Here is a 13650-nt window from a genome sequence, read left to right as displayed (position 1 = left end):
AAAGAAAGAAAACAATGGGATTGGCAACAGTCAAAGGTTTGCATAGATGGCGCCATCATAGCTTGCCCCTTTTTCTATGAGATTAGGCTTAAAAAGCTTGCATCCAGGGTATCAAAAAAACAAAAATTTGACACAATTCTAGGGATTGACAGGGCAAGCTATGATGGCGCCATCTGCTAAAAACTTCCACCGGCCAACCCCATTATTTGTTTTTAGGTTTTCCCAACTACATCCTCCCCAAAAATACAAAATTATTATACTGAACATTCCCCTCACGTTTAAAAGTCAACGCTGACATTGGCAAATTGCAGGGAGTACCTAAGCCAAAAAAAAAAGATGGATATAGGTAGTACATTGATAGAATGGTATCGTCTTGGATCGTCCCATTCGTTTTTCGTACTCTTTATTGACACACGTCAGTAAGAGATGCAACTAATGGAAAACAATTGATTAAAGATAGAGACAAACAATAGGCGGTATTATCCCTATTTCATCCAGACAACCACACAAACAGAAAAATCAGAAAATAGACAGACAGAGGTAGTGAAAACAGAGAGTTACCGTTAGACTTTGCTCCAAATTTTTAATTAATTTTCAGCGGTATCATGATCGTATTTTTATCACATGTCATGTCATGCGTAACTTTCGTAGGTACATATTTGATAGAACGTGCCAGACATGGTGACAAATGGTAAAGAGCCGACCATCTTAGCCCTACTGCATGGCATGCCTATTATCAGTTGTAGGTAAGTTGTAACACTTCAATTAGTTTGTGATGCCTATAGTATTCATAATTAAAGACAATAAGATCGTGTAAATATACCGAATACGGTATTTTTAGAAACGTTAGCTTGGAACAAAATCCTGGTAATATCATCTCACTTACGGTCAAAATTCTCCAGGATATCAGGCCTAAGCGTGCCCACAGTGTAAAACTTTATTTTTTTCACGGCCTCCGCGTAATCATCGCACCGGCACCGGTCCATTATTTACGGCCAATAAAATCATAAATATTAATTACAAAACTTATTGTAATTAATTTACTTTAGTATATTGCAAAAATATTGTGTGCTTATTTCTTTGACATTAAAATTGGACTGATCGAAATATTTTTTAAATTTTATAATGAGTGACACTGGCAGGACAAAGGTTCGATTTCAAAAGGTTCAATAATCCCGGTGTCATTCCATGACTTGTTGTGTGTATCTATATTCGTTTTACTTATAAAAATATCAAAAGCTAATAATAACAGAGTTTTTAAACAGAAGTGCAGAATCGCACTTAAACGTATCCCATTTCGCGCCTATTATTTTTAAATAAGACTTCTGTAACATAAAATACTTATTTTAAAAAACATTGTACTCATAAACTTCTAACACTGGTATACAGAAGCCTACCCACGCTACGCTGCCGTGGTCAATAAAATCCTCAATTTATTTTACCGAGCGTTAGCGAAGAATCTCTAATGGGCAAAAATGCTTTTGTATTTTATATTAAAGGAAAAACGGAAACCTTACGCTTCCGGTAGGACCTGAACCCGCAACCTCTGCAATCCGTGCATTGCTCTTGACCAATTGAGCTACGGAAGCCTACCAGAACCTTGCAAATCTTTCCGTTCCTTCCCTTATGTATACACGCCTTTTCGGGGTGGCGTAAAGCGACATCTATCGAAAGACGATTACATCATTTACATCTTTTAGGCCCACTTGCATCATTCCACTAACATACATAGGGTTAACCGATTAAACTTGGCGTTACTATGGTTACCAGTACAATTTGACACTAGGTTAACGGTTTAACCGCTTAATCCCGGATTAGTGGTATGGTGCAAATGGGCCTTAAAGTTTTAAGTATTATATTCTTTGGTTTTAACGGTGCCGGAGTCTCAAGTTGCTTTCGTATGTCCAGATGTTGTTTCTTGGGGCCCGTTTCTCAAAAGCTTGTAACTTGTAATAATACAAACGGAAGCAGGCGTGGCTCGCACTCCGCGATTTCGTCGCTTTGCTACAGATAGCTAAAAGTACATCCGTTTGGCCCCAATTTTGGGGTTTGCCATAAGCCGCGCGTGTCGCTGTCGCCACCTAGCGGCCATACCTATCTGTGCTGATCGTAACAGACGCGTTTTGTTAGGGAGTGAGTCTTCTGTACCTAGTACTATTATTTATTCTGTGACGGAAGGCCCTTTATAATAAAAGCTGTCAAAAAGGGACTTCTACTTGTATTACAAATTACAAGCTTTTGATAAACAGGGCACTGGTCGCATTTCTCAACAGATTCTTGTGAAATTTTGCAAGCAGGTTCGATAGTCAGATATAATTTTTCTGCACTCCGTGTGCTATAGATCTGGAATGGCATCCGCTGTGCTGTGCCGTACCACACAAACAGAGATGTGCCCATAACGCTCTTCGCTAATTAGCTATTGCCAAAGTGGCACAAATTGGAAAACATTAACAATTTGAACACACTAATAACATACATTAGTGTGTTAAAATTGTTAACGGTACTTTCAGGCGTATCTCTTTCTTATATTTCATTGACAGAATGACTGAGTCACATGATTTGGTTTGTTTGTAAAAATTTTTGTGATCTGCTTATGGAGTGAACTGAGACGAAAATCAGAGTGTCAAATCGAATATCGAACCAGGATAACATTTTAATAGTTCGAATTCGAATGCTCCATCATCTCCCATCGCACTAAAATCAGTCACAAGCTGTAAAATACGCAATATACGACCGATATGCGGCCGGCAAAAAAACATTTACGGCCCGACGATTGTAAACCAGGGGGCATATTAGCTGTAAGCGAGCTTAAGATGCGTGCAATTCCGCTTTTAAAGGCTTCTCGAAACTTATATCATAAAATAATCTATATATTTTGTATGATGTCAAAGACGGGTATGGTGTATAGACTGTTAGTCCATACGTTCGCTGCTGCTGTGTCGCGGGTATCTGTTTTAATTTGGTACAACTAGATAACGTAAGTACCATCTTTCAGAAAATATGTATATCAAACACCGTTACAATACATAGTCAATACCTACAATAGGGGGCGTGCATGAGCTATAAGGGGCAGCAGCCATCAGATTTTTGGCGCGAGGCGTAAATGTGACGTTTATGCTTCCGATGTACTCCACAAGATGGCAAAATCTACTATGCACAAGGAAACGTAACTACGAGATCTGTAGATGGTAGTAATTGTTTTGATAATGTACATGTGCAAATATGTTTCCGATTCAGGCTACAAGATAGCTGACCCTCCAACGCGCACGGTCCCTATACATACATAATACCAATATATATAGAGAAGCCTTACTAATATTTATTACTACATATTTATTAAAGCCCTTTCATGCAGTTGCGAAGATGCAACATTGTATGGAGACATTATAACCAGTCTTTAGAATTTACCTGTCTATTTTTTGACACTTATATTATATATTATATATGTAATGCTTATGGGGAATAGGATCCTGCAACAATGTGCGTTTGGTACTTTACGTTTCATAAATTTGGTTGTTCATTTGACTGATTTTACGGGCTAGTTGTATTAACCAAATCACCCAACTAAATTGTACAGTCCATTTTCCCTTTATTAATACAACCCCTTACTCATAAAATTTTGTATTTTGTTTTAGTACGCATATTTCATTATCATTACACAAACGGGTCTACCGCGATATAATTCGTGTCGGAATTTAAGGTAAAAACAATGAAATTATATCGCGGTAGACCCGTATGTGTAATTAAACTTTGTCTCTTTCTCACAAACAGAAATGTCATAATAACGGATACGGACAAACGGTTTATAATATTTGACAGACGATTATGAAGAACGCCATAAGTAGATACCTAGAAAACGAAAGGTTGTGTTCTACTCGAAATTGCCTACAGAATCTTAACCGGAAATAGAAAAATACATACCTAGGGCATACTGAAAATTCCTGGACTGGCCACTTATCAGAATCCAGAAACTTTCAGTGTGGCTCACGTAATAATATAAAGTTAATTTTGAACACACAGCCTAATTACGCCTTCATTGGAGTAAAAGAGAAAGATGCCCGAATGCGAAGTTCGTTGTTCGCGGTAGGCCCTCGTCCGACTCTACTATTAAAAGTTCTAAGTTTTCGTGAAACGGCTCCTGGTATATGGCCTCATATATGAGGTATATGAGGTAAGGGGGGAGGAGGGGGTGTGTGGGATGCGTATACGAGCGTCTCGAATCGCTCGATACGCGCGCGCGAAATTAGCTACCGGTGTATAAAGATAGGGCCAGCGCACATTTAAAGTGTTTTCCGATATTCAATAATGTAGATAGCAGAAATAATTGAGTCATTCTATGTAATCAATGTATGGGAAAATGAAACAAATTAATATAGTTTTCAAACCTGTGTGACGTGATACATCTAGGTGTACTGTTTAAAATTCACCACTCTCCCCCCCCCTCCACCTGACGCTCGACCCCCCCTCACCTTGAAATGTGTCCCCGTTGGTAGTTTTTTGGCATTCTCACGAAAACTATAATAGATATCAAAAAAGTGTCAAGGACAGAATTAATCCTCATTAAATTTAGAACAAAAATGGTCTTATGTGTTTTATTATAAGTTGGACGGTATTCAAGCTATAAGTACTTGTATAACCTTAAAATAACAAAATAACCATACTAGTATGACGAAATGCAGAATATCTTCAAAACGGCTGGACCGATTTTAATAAAATATACCTAAAAAATCACCGCAGTGAAGCCAGCTATCAAACAAAAGAAACTACATCAAAATCGGTTCATCCGTTTCGGCGTTACGAAGTCACAGGTAAACACAGAAATACAAATTTTTTTCAACTGCACCCAATAATTTTGTAAACCGATTAATTTTGATCAATTATTTTAATGAGATCATGTCCCTTGAAGTTTTAGCTTTACGAAAAGTTAAAAAACATGGAAAACGGCCCAGTATTTTTCAAATTATCGGCATTTTCCCGATTTGTGAGTGGTTTCGTGTTATCACGCGCACGAGTTGCCCTTGACCCCTATAAAACGGGGGGTAGGGGAGGGGTTGTTATCAGTCACTTATCAGAAGTTGACCGGTACACATATCCGCATATTTTCCCGTAAAGAAGACCTGTGAAAAATGGAAACCACTGAAGCTGAAGTCCGCCAAGTCGTCCAGCTCAGCTCCTGCAAGAGGGGCGTAGCCAACGTTCAGTAGCTGCCACGCTGAATTTAAGTCAATCTACAGTTTGCAGAGTTTACCAGAGGTTCCAACGGACTGGATCCTTTACTTCAAGACCAAGAAGCGGCCGCAAAAAGTGTACATCAGAGAGGGACGACCGCTTCATTGTCACAACATCTCTCCGAGATCGACACCTGACAAGCGTTGCCATCCAGCAGCGTCTGCGTGAGATACGAGGAGTGGCTGCCAGTGAGTGGACAGTAAGAAGAAGACTTAAGAAAGCGAACTTGACATCCAGGAGGCCTGCAACGGGGCCCAGATTGCTGGCGCGACACCGTACAGCCCGAAGAGAGTTTGCAGAAATCATATGGACTGGACCATTGAGCAATGGACCGCAGTTCTCTTCTCGGACGTGTGCAGAATATGCTTGAATGGATGTGACCGAAGAGGAAGAGTCTACAGAAGGCCAGAAGAACGGTTCGCCCAATGTTGCTACTCCGAAAGGGTCGCCTATGGCGGTGGATCCGTGATGTTCTGGGACGACGTTTCCTACGACGCGCGAACAGAGCTGGTTTTCGTGCCTGGCGTGGCGCGACTTTCGGAGAAGCAACATTGGGCGAACCGTTCTTCTAGCCTTCTGTAGACTCTTCCTCTTCGGTCACATCCATTCAAGCATATTCTGCACACGTCCGAGAAGAGAACTGCGGTCCATTGCTCAATGGTCCAGTCCATATGATTTTCTGCAAACTCTCTTCGGGCTGTACGGTGTCGCGCCAGCAATCTGGGCCCCGTTGCAGGCCTCCTGGATGTCAAGTTCGCTTTCTTAAGTCTTCTTCTTATTGTCCACTCACTGGCAGCCACTCCTCGTATCTCACGCAGACGCTGCTGGATGGCAACGCTTGTCAGGTGTCGATCTCGGAGAGATGTTGTGACAATGAAGCGGTCGTCCCTCTCTGATGTACACTTTTGCGGCCGCTTCTTGGTCTTGAAGTAAAGGATCCAGTCCGTTGGAACCTCTGGTAAACTCTGCAAACTGTAGATTGACTTAAATTCAGCGTGGCAGCTACTGAACGTTGGCTACGCCCCTCTTGCAGGAGCTGAGCTGGACGACTTGGCAGACTTCAGCTTCAGTGGTTTCCATTTTTCACAGGTCTTCTTTACGGGAAAATATGCGGATATGTGTACCGGTCAACTTCTGATAAGTGACTGATAACAACCCCTCCCCTACCCCCCGTTTTATAGGGGTCAAGGGCAACTCGTGCGCGTGATAACACGAAACCACTCACAAATCGGGAAAATGCCGATAATTTGAAAAATACTGGGCCGTTTTCCATGTTTTTTAACTTTTCGTAAAGCTAAAACTTCAAGGGACATGATCTCATTAAAATAATTGGTCAAAATTAATCGGTTTACAAAATTATTGGGTGCAGTTGAAAAAAAATTGTATTTCTGTGTTTACCTGTGACTTCGTAACGCCGAAACGGATGAACCGATTTTGATGTAGTTTCTTTTGTTTGATAGCTGGCTTCACTGCGGTGATTTTTTAGGTATATTTTATTAAAATCGGTCCAGCCGTTTTGAAGATATTCTGCATTTCGTCATACTAGTATGGTTATTTTGTTATTTTAAGGTTATACAAGTACTTATAGCTTGAATACCGTCCAACTTATAATAAAACACATAAGACCATTTTTGTTCTAAATTTAATGAGGATTAATTCTGTCCTTGACACTTTTTTGATATCTATTATAGTTTTCGTGAGAATGCCAAAAAACTACCAACGGGGACACATTTCAAGGTGAGGGGGGGTCGAGCGTCAGGTGGAGGGGGGGGGAGAGTGGTGAATTTTAAACAGTACACCTAGACGTATCACGTCACACAGGTTTGAAAACTATATTAATTTGTTTGTCTCAAAACATATAATGACTGTATTAAAATAATCTTTGGTAAAACTATATAAATTTAGCAGGAAGACGTCCTATCGGACGCCGCAGGTATCGCTGGTGCGACATGGTGGAGACGGATCCGCACGAAGTTCGAGTCAACAATTGGCGAGAGGTCGCACAGGACCGAAAAAAAAGGCCCTGTCTTGTATGTGTATGTGTCTCAGTCGGGCACACAGTTATACTCGTAAATTGTTGAGAGACAGCTGTTAACCGTACCCGAGCTATGTGAAAAATATTACAGCTTAGTGCCACTAGCCACTACTAACCACCATCTCACTACCAACCCGGGGTTAATCGGTTACACCGTTAACTCAGTGTCGAATTGTACTGGTGACCATGGTAACAGGTTTAACCGGTTAACCCCGGGTTAAATGGTGTAAATGGCCCTACGGACAGTGGATACAGTTGACTGGTCATCCAGTGTCCGGTGCCCTTAGCTTTTACGACCACTTACTAAATGAGATTTTATCGCTTGCCTTTTTGCCTTTTTTAACTCTTCGCCGCGCCATTACATTTTCAACTTAGATATCTGCGAAAGCTCGTGTAATGATAATTTTAATTAGATATATTTATAAAAAAACAATTGTTAACGGGCATGTAATGCAACGCGTATAATTAACGCTTGAACGAACCGGACTTTTGCAACCAACAAATTTACAGGCACTAAAACGGTCCGGGTCCGCGCCGGGGCAACCGACACTATAGAAAATGAAAATTGTGTTTAAAAATAACTGCTATCTATGTTTTTCTAATAATGATCTGGTGCTTTATTTCGTGCACGGTGTGAAATACCTAATTTATTTTAAGTATAGGAAAGTACCCAATTAAATCATATATGTATAAGCGATTTCTTTGAACTTGACGCCGAAGTCGGGCACTTTGATGTGTCAGCTCATGATTATACTATTAAATTGCTCCTAGGTAAAGATCTAAACTATCTCAAATGATTGCCTTTAAATTCAGCAAAAACGACACTAGGAAACGTGCGCTAAAAAGTTAATCTAGATAAGTAGAGAATGGATAAAGGATTGATTCCTAGAAACGATGTCATTGCTGAACTCCGGCGAAGGCTATCCGTTGGCCATCTGCACGGCATCAGCAAGACAGTCTTTTAATAACATTTCCACCGTTCCCCGACCAAAACTGACCCTTACACCTATAACCTTAAGGTCACTTTCACACGCACGGCCGCCCGATCATTACTGCAGACTCTTTGAAAGAGGAATCGTAAAGCAAGGAAAGTAATTTGCATCTCAAGAAGTCGTCGGCAGCGCCGCGACAATAGCCGTGAAATGCCGAAGTGGGAGCCACCACACCTTCGGCAAAACGACATAAAACTCAAAACTCGCCGGACAAATTGGGACGCTAATTTTATTGCAGTAAGGTGATAAATCGCGTGGCATTAAAGGATTGCTTTATTGCTTAATAATGGGCAGCGTTAACAGTAGCAGTTAAAGCATGCGTACCGATAAATGAGGTTCCTAGAACGAGATTGGTAGGATTCTTCGGCGATTTATTGGTTCCTTTAGGGCGCCGATTAAATAGTGTCGTGAACCGGTGGTCGTTAATTAAAAGTATTAAAATCTGGTTAAGGATCGCCCATGCTGGTACTTAAAAGCGTTTGACGTGCAGTTTACGAAGCAAAATGTACTCGTATCACAAAAAACGATACTCTTAAAGGATCACTTTGTATACCTACGCAGCGGCAAGTTCCTGAATTTGAGCGACAAATAAATAAAAAGAATAGAAATAGAAAAAACCTTACATATTTAAACCATTACGGGGGAAGAATGCTATTATATATATATATAATAGACTGGTCATGTTTATTTTCGGAGATAGAAATAAAATAGTGCGTAACTTAAGAGCCAACAGGAGTGGTCATTTCTCCATACAAACGTAGTCCTCGTTTTCCTCCGTGGTTTTTGAAGCTAGAGCAATGATTTTTTCAACACAGATTAATATTGTCAATATCTGTGTCGGACCGTTTTGCTTTTTTTGATACTTTTGTTTTTTAAGGCGCTAGAGCCCTTCAAAAATGGCCAAAATGGCCTAATTGACTATGCCGCAATGAGAGGCGTGGTATTCAAAACTGATATCAATTAGCCAAAAAAGCAAAACGGTCCGACACAGATAATTTCATAATCATTTAGATTTCCAAATTTGGTTACGATTGGTTAAGTTTTGGAGGAGGAAAAAGAGGAGTACGAAACCTCGATTTTTGTCATTTTTACGCAGGATTTTTCGCCTCAGCTGCAGTTGTCCCTATCGCACTAATTTTAGGGGCGGAGTCAAGTTTCTAAATACGTACACAGCCAGAAAAGTGATGGGCAATAGTCGACCTTTAATGTCAATAATCTAGTGATGTAAGAAGTTATCGATAAACCGTCTTGTGTGAAAATATCTAGATCCTCCTAAGACACAAGGGGTTTTGCGTTGAGAGGGAACACATTTTTGTAGTTACATAGGTACAATCTATTTTGAACTTTTTGATTCTAATATTTCAAATTAGAAATCAAAATCAAAAATATTTTATTGCATGGTTATGGGTTTACAAAATTTTTAGGTTCAGTCACGCTCCGTAATTGTCGAGCAATTTAAGGTCCTAGCTAGGGAATGCAATCTCGCACCAAGATTGGCGATTCGAGATCTCGCACGAAAAATCCGAATCGAGATTGGGTGTGTCGAGATCTCGACAGTCAGATTTTCGGGATCGAGATTAATATCTCGAAGAGATCGAATTTGACAAAGTAACTAAAAATGTGTTATTTTAATCAATAATCTCTAAGAATTCCATAGATATAGACATCGTAAAATCGGGCGTATCGAGATATTCCTAGGAATATAATGAAACGCCGACATTTCATGATCTGCCTAGCGAACACCAGCCATTTTGCGCAAACCTCATGGTGTGATATTCTGATATTCCTATAGTCTATAGGCAAATTAAACAAAAGTCGTCTCCTTCACGATTTTCGTCGACATCTCTTCTAAATACCTAAAACTGGTATGGACGTGTTCCTCGTGGTCTCCAGAATATGAATGAACCGGTTTTTATTTTATGGAGGGGGCGGGGGACGTGTCGAAAAAAAGGAAGGAAAAAGTCAAAATATCAATGCTGGTCGGCCGCCCAGCATTGATATTTGTTCACGTCTTTAGTCCTATGGGACCGATCGGTTCGTGTGAGATGTCGTTTGAAAGAGTATTAAACGTGCAATTATTGTTTTATAATAACCGTAGTCATGACTGTAGTCATTTACAAATTATTTAAAATATATGATTTTTTACCGTGCATGGATGGCATACGTACTGACAAAACATGCGTCTAACTCAATAAATTATAACTTTACCGCAATTGTTATTAATGTTATTATAAAATATACGAAAAATTTCATTAGCTTTCCAAAAACATAAGTTTTATTGATGTATGATATTATACATATAACAAAGTAATGATGAATTTTGTTCCGTCACGTAAATGGCGGGCGACCGACCTCAACTGATCATTAATTCTTAGAGGTGGAGAGAGGGCAACGCTGCCTGCTTAAGGTGATGTACTCAAAACCATACAGGTTTTCCACAAAAAAACTATATGAAATCAGTGACCAATTAACTATCAGGAAGCTGTATGTTTTGAGTACAACACTCAGGCTACACAAAACCCTAGAGTTTAACCCTACAAATGGAACCCGACGACGCAAAAACAATGTTGCCCCCCTATCTAGCTATAAATCTATGTTTGCCAAAAGGCAATATAAAGCGCAATCGGCATACATCTATAACAATGTAAACAAGCTAATTGATATCCATCCACTACTGTTGTACAAGTGTAAGATAGAACTCACTAAATGGCTGAAACAACTAAGTTACGATGATACAGAGTCATTACTGTACCGCGTTAATTATTAACTAAAAATAACATATTGGCAGAACTCATACGCTAATCCACACACGCACGCACTTGCATACACACACACACATACACACACACACACACACACACACACACACACACACACACACACACACACACACACACACACACTCGTTCATTCATTCATAGTTATATCCTCATCATAAACCTAGTACTTAATTTAGAATACTAAATAATAGCATAAAATCCTAAAACAATATTTAAAAAAAAATAGAAAATATTAGTTATAAGGAGTTTATAAATAAAATAAGTTACTTGCTTATGTATAAGATTTCCTATAAGTAATAACAAGACTGTTTAGTTATGGAGGAGCGGGGCACCCTGATACAGGTTCACTCACCTAAAAGGAAGTCCCAACCACTGATGGCAATTTGTAGAAGTTTAATAAGGAAATAAATAATTTTTCATTTTCATTTTCATTTTTTCATATTTTACTGATCAATTGGTGATGCATACCATTAGAAAGAATATTAAACATACTATAACCACTTGACCGTCCGACGATAGCATAGTATCCGAAAAAAATATGCTCTTAACCGTCCGCGGGAACCTTACTATCCAAAGGGGTGGAAGAAAGATTTGATTTCAGAGCCATCTAACGGAATATTTCAGCATTATTTACTAATTCTCTTGATGCGACAACGTAGCCTAACTAAATAGTTAGCTCTAAAAAAATTTAGATGGCTGTGTAGTTATAATTTTTGTAGAAAATTGTGAATGCGCTGCGCGGGGTGTGCGTCGCTAAAAAACCCCGGACGGTTGACAGGAAAACAGTCTCGTGGGCCGGACGGTTGAGTGGATAATTGGTCTCTAATAACCGTAGTCATAACTGTAGTCATTTCCAAAATCATTGAAAATATGTATATGATTTCTCGATCAATTATTTTACAATGCGCCCGCTATGAAGCTAGGAATATCAAAGAACGCATTGCTCTGATGGATCTGCCATCTCTTTCATAAGGAAGAACGTGATATGCCTGGGTTAATATTAGATCAGGAAATGGTGGCGTTTCATGATACGCCAAGGATTACAATTTTACGATATGCCGCCGACATACTACTTATTTAATATTTTGTTATATTTTGTTATATTTTGTCCTCATGTTATATTTTGAAAATAACAACAACAAATTAAATTGACATTTAACATAAAATCAATTTTAATTTTTACTTTACTTCTATGAAATGCTATCGATGTTAAACCATTATTTACCTTTACTTAGAAACTGCGTAACAATAATAGAGCTAAAGCCGGACACATAATAGCACTGCCTGAACAACATGAATCTAAGGTCATATATTACTTAAAACAAAGTATTTCACTTTCAGTCTTGTTCGAGATCTCGAATATATTAATCGAGATCTCGACCGAGATTGCATATATCGAGATTTCCTGTCAACTAGGTTAAATTTCGAAAATACGTGCGAGATCTAGCGAGATCTCGAAATTGCGAGATCTAGATAGCATTCCCTAGTCCTAGCTGAATTGGTTGTTTCAAACACTTACTCTTACTCTATAGAATGTCCAATCCTGCCTTACAAAGACGTTAATATTTATGTATATTTGTCATGTCTATACTTCGTTAACATAAAATCAATTTTAATTTTTACTTTACTTCTATGAAATGCTATCGATGTTAAACCACTATTTACCTTTACTTAGAAACTGCGTAACAATAATAGAGCTAAAGCCGGACACATAATAGCACTGCCTGAACAACATGAATCTGAGGTCATATATTACTAAAAACAAAGTATTTCACTTTCAGTCTTGTCCGAGATCTCGAAAATATTAATCGAGATCTCGACCGAGATTGCATATATCGAGATTTCATGTCAACTAGGTTAAATTTCGAAAATACGTGCGAGATCTAGCGAGATCTCGAAATTGCGAGATCTAGATTGCATTCCCTAGTCCTAGCTGAATTGGTTGTTTCATACACTTACTCTTACTCTATAGAATGTCCAATCCTGCCTTACAAAGACGTTAATATTTATATTTGTCATGGCTATACTTCCTTTCTGAGCATTATTGAAAAAAAATACTTACTTGATAGGGGTCATCCATTAATTACATCACACGTTTAGGGGGAGGGAGGGGGTCAAGAAAATGTGACATATTGTGACACGGGGGAGGGGGGAGACACAAACTTTGTGACGTCACTTTAACTTCATCAGTAACCGAAAATGTATTTAAATCATTTTATTCGTTGTAGGTACATTTAAATAACAAGTTTTTAAAACGATAATCGTTTTATTCGTTTAATTTTCTTTCCTAAGCAGTTTTGGGTTATAAAATTACTGATATTTATATCGTCAAAAATATTTTGATAAAATATTAATAATACTTAGGTACTTACTTAATTCGATTTGGCGATTTCGTAGAAAAAATGTGACGTCACACTAGGGGGGAGGGGTTTGCCAAATGTGACCAAGTGACAAGGAGGGGGTCAAAAAACCTAGAAATTCGTGTGACGTAATTAATGGATGACCCCATACTAGTATTAACCACTAAGTACATAAATAGGGTAATTCGATTCGCCAGTAACAGGCCACTATTAGTAACTGGCCACGCCAAACCAAAAATGAATTCTATTCACCT

This window comes from Cydia fagiglandana, chromosome 2, assembly GCF_963556715.1.
Source record: "Cydia fagiglandana chromosome 2, ilCydFagi1.1, whole genome shotgun sequence".
NCBI lineage: Eukaryota > Metazoa > Arthropoda > Insecta > Lepidoptera > Tortricidae > Cydia > Cydia fagiglandana.
Note: the sequence above shows the minus strand (reverse complement) of the source record.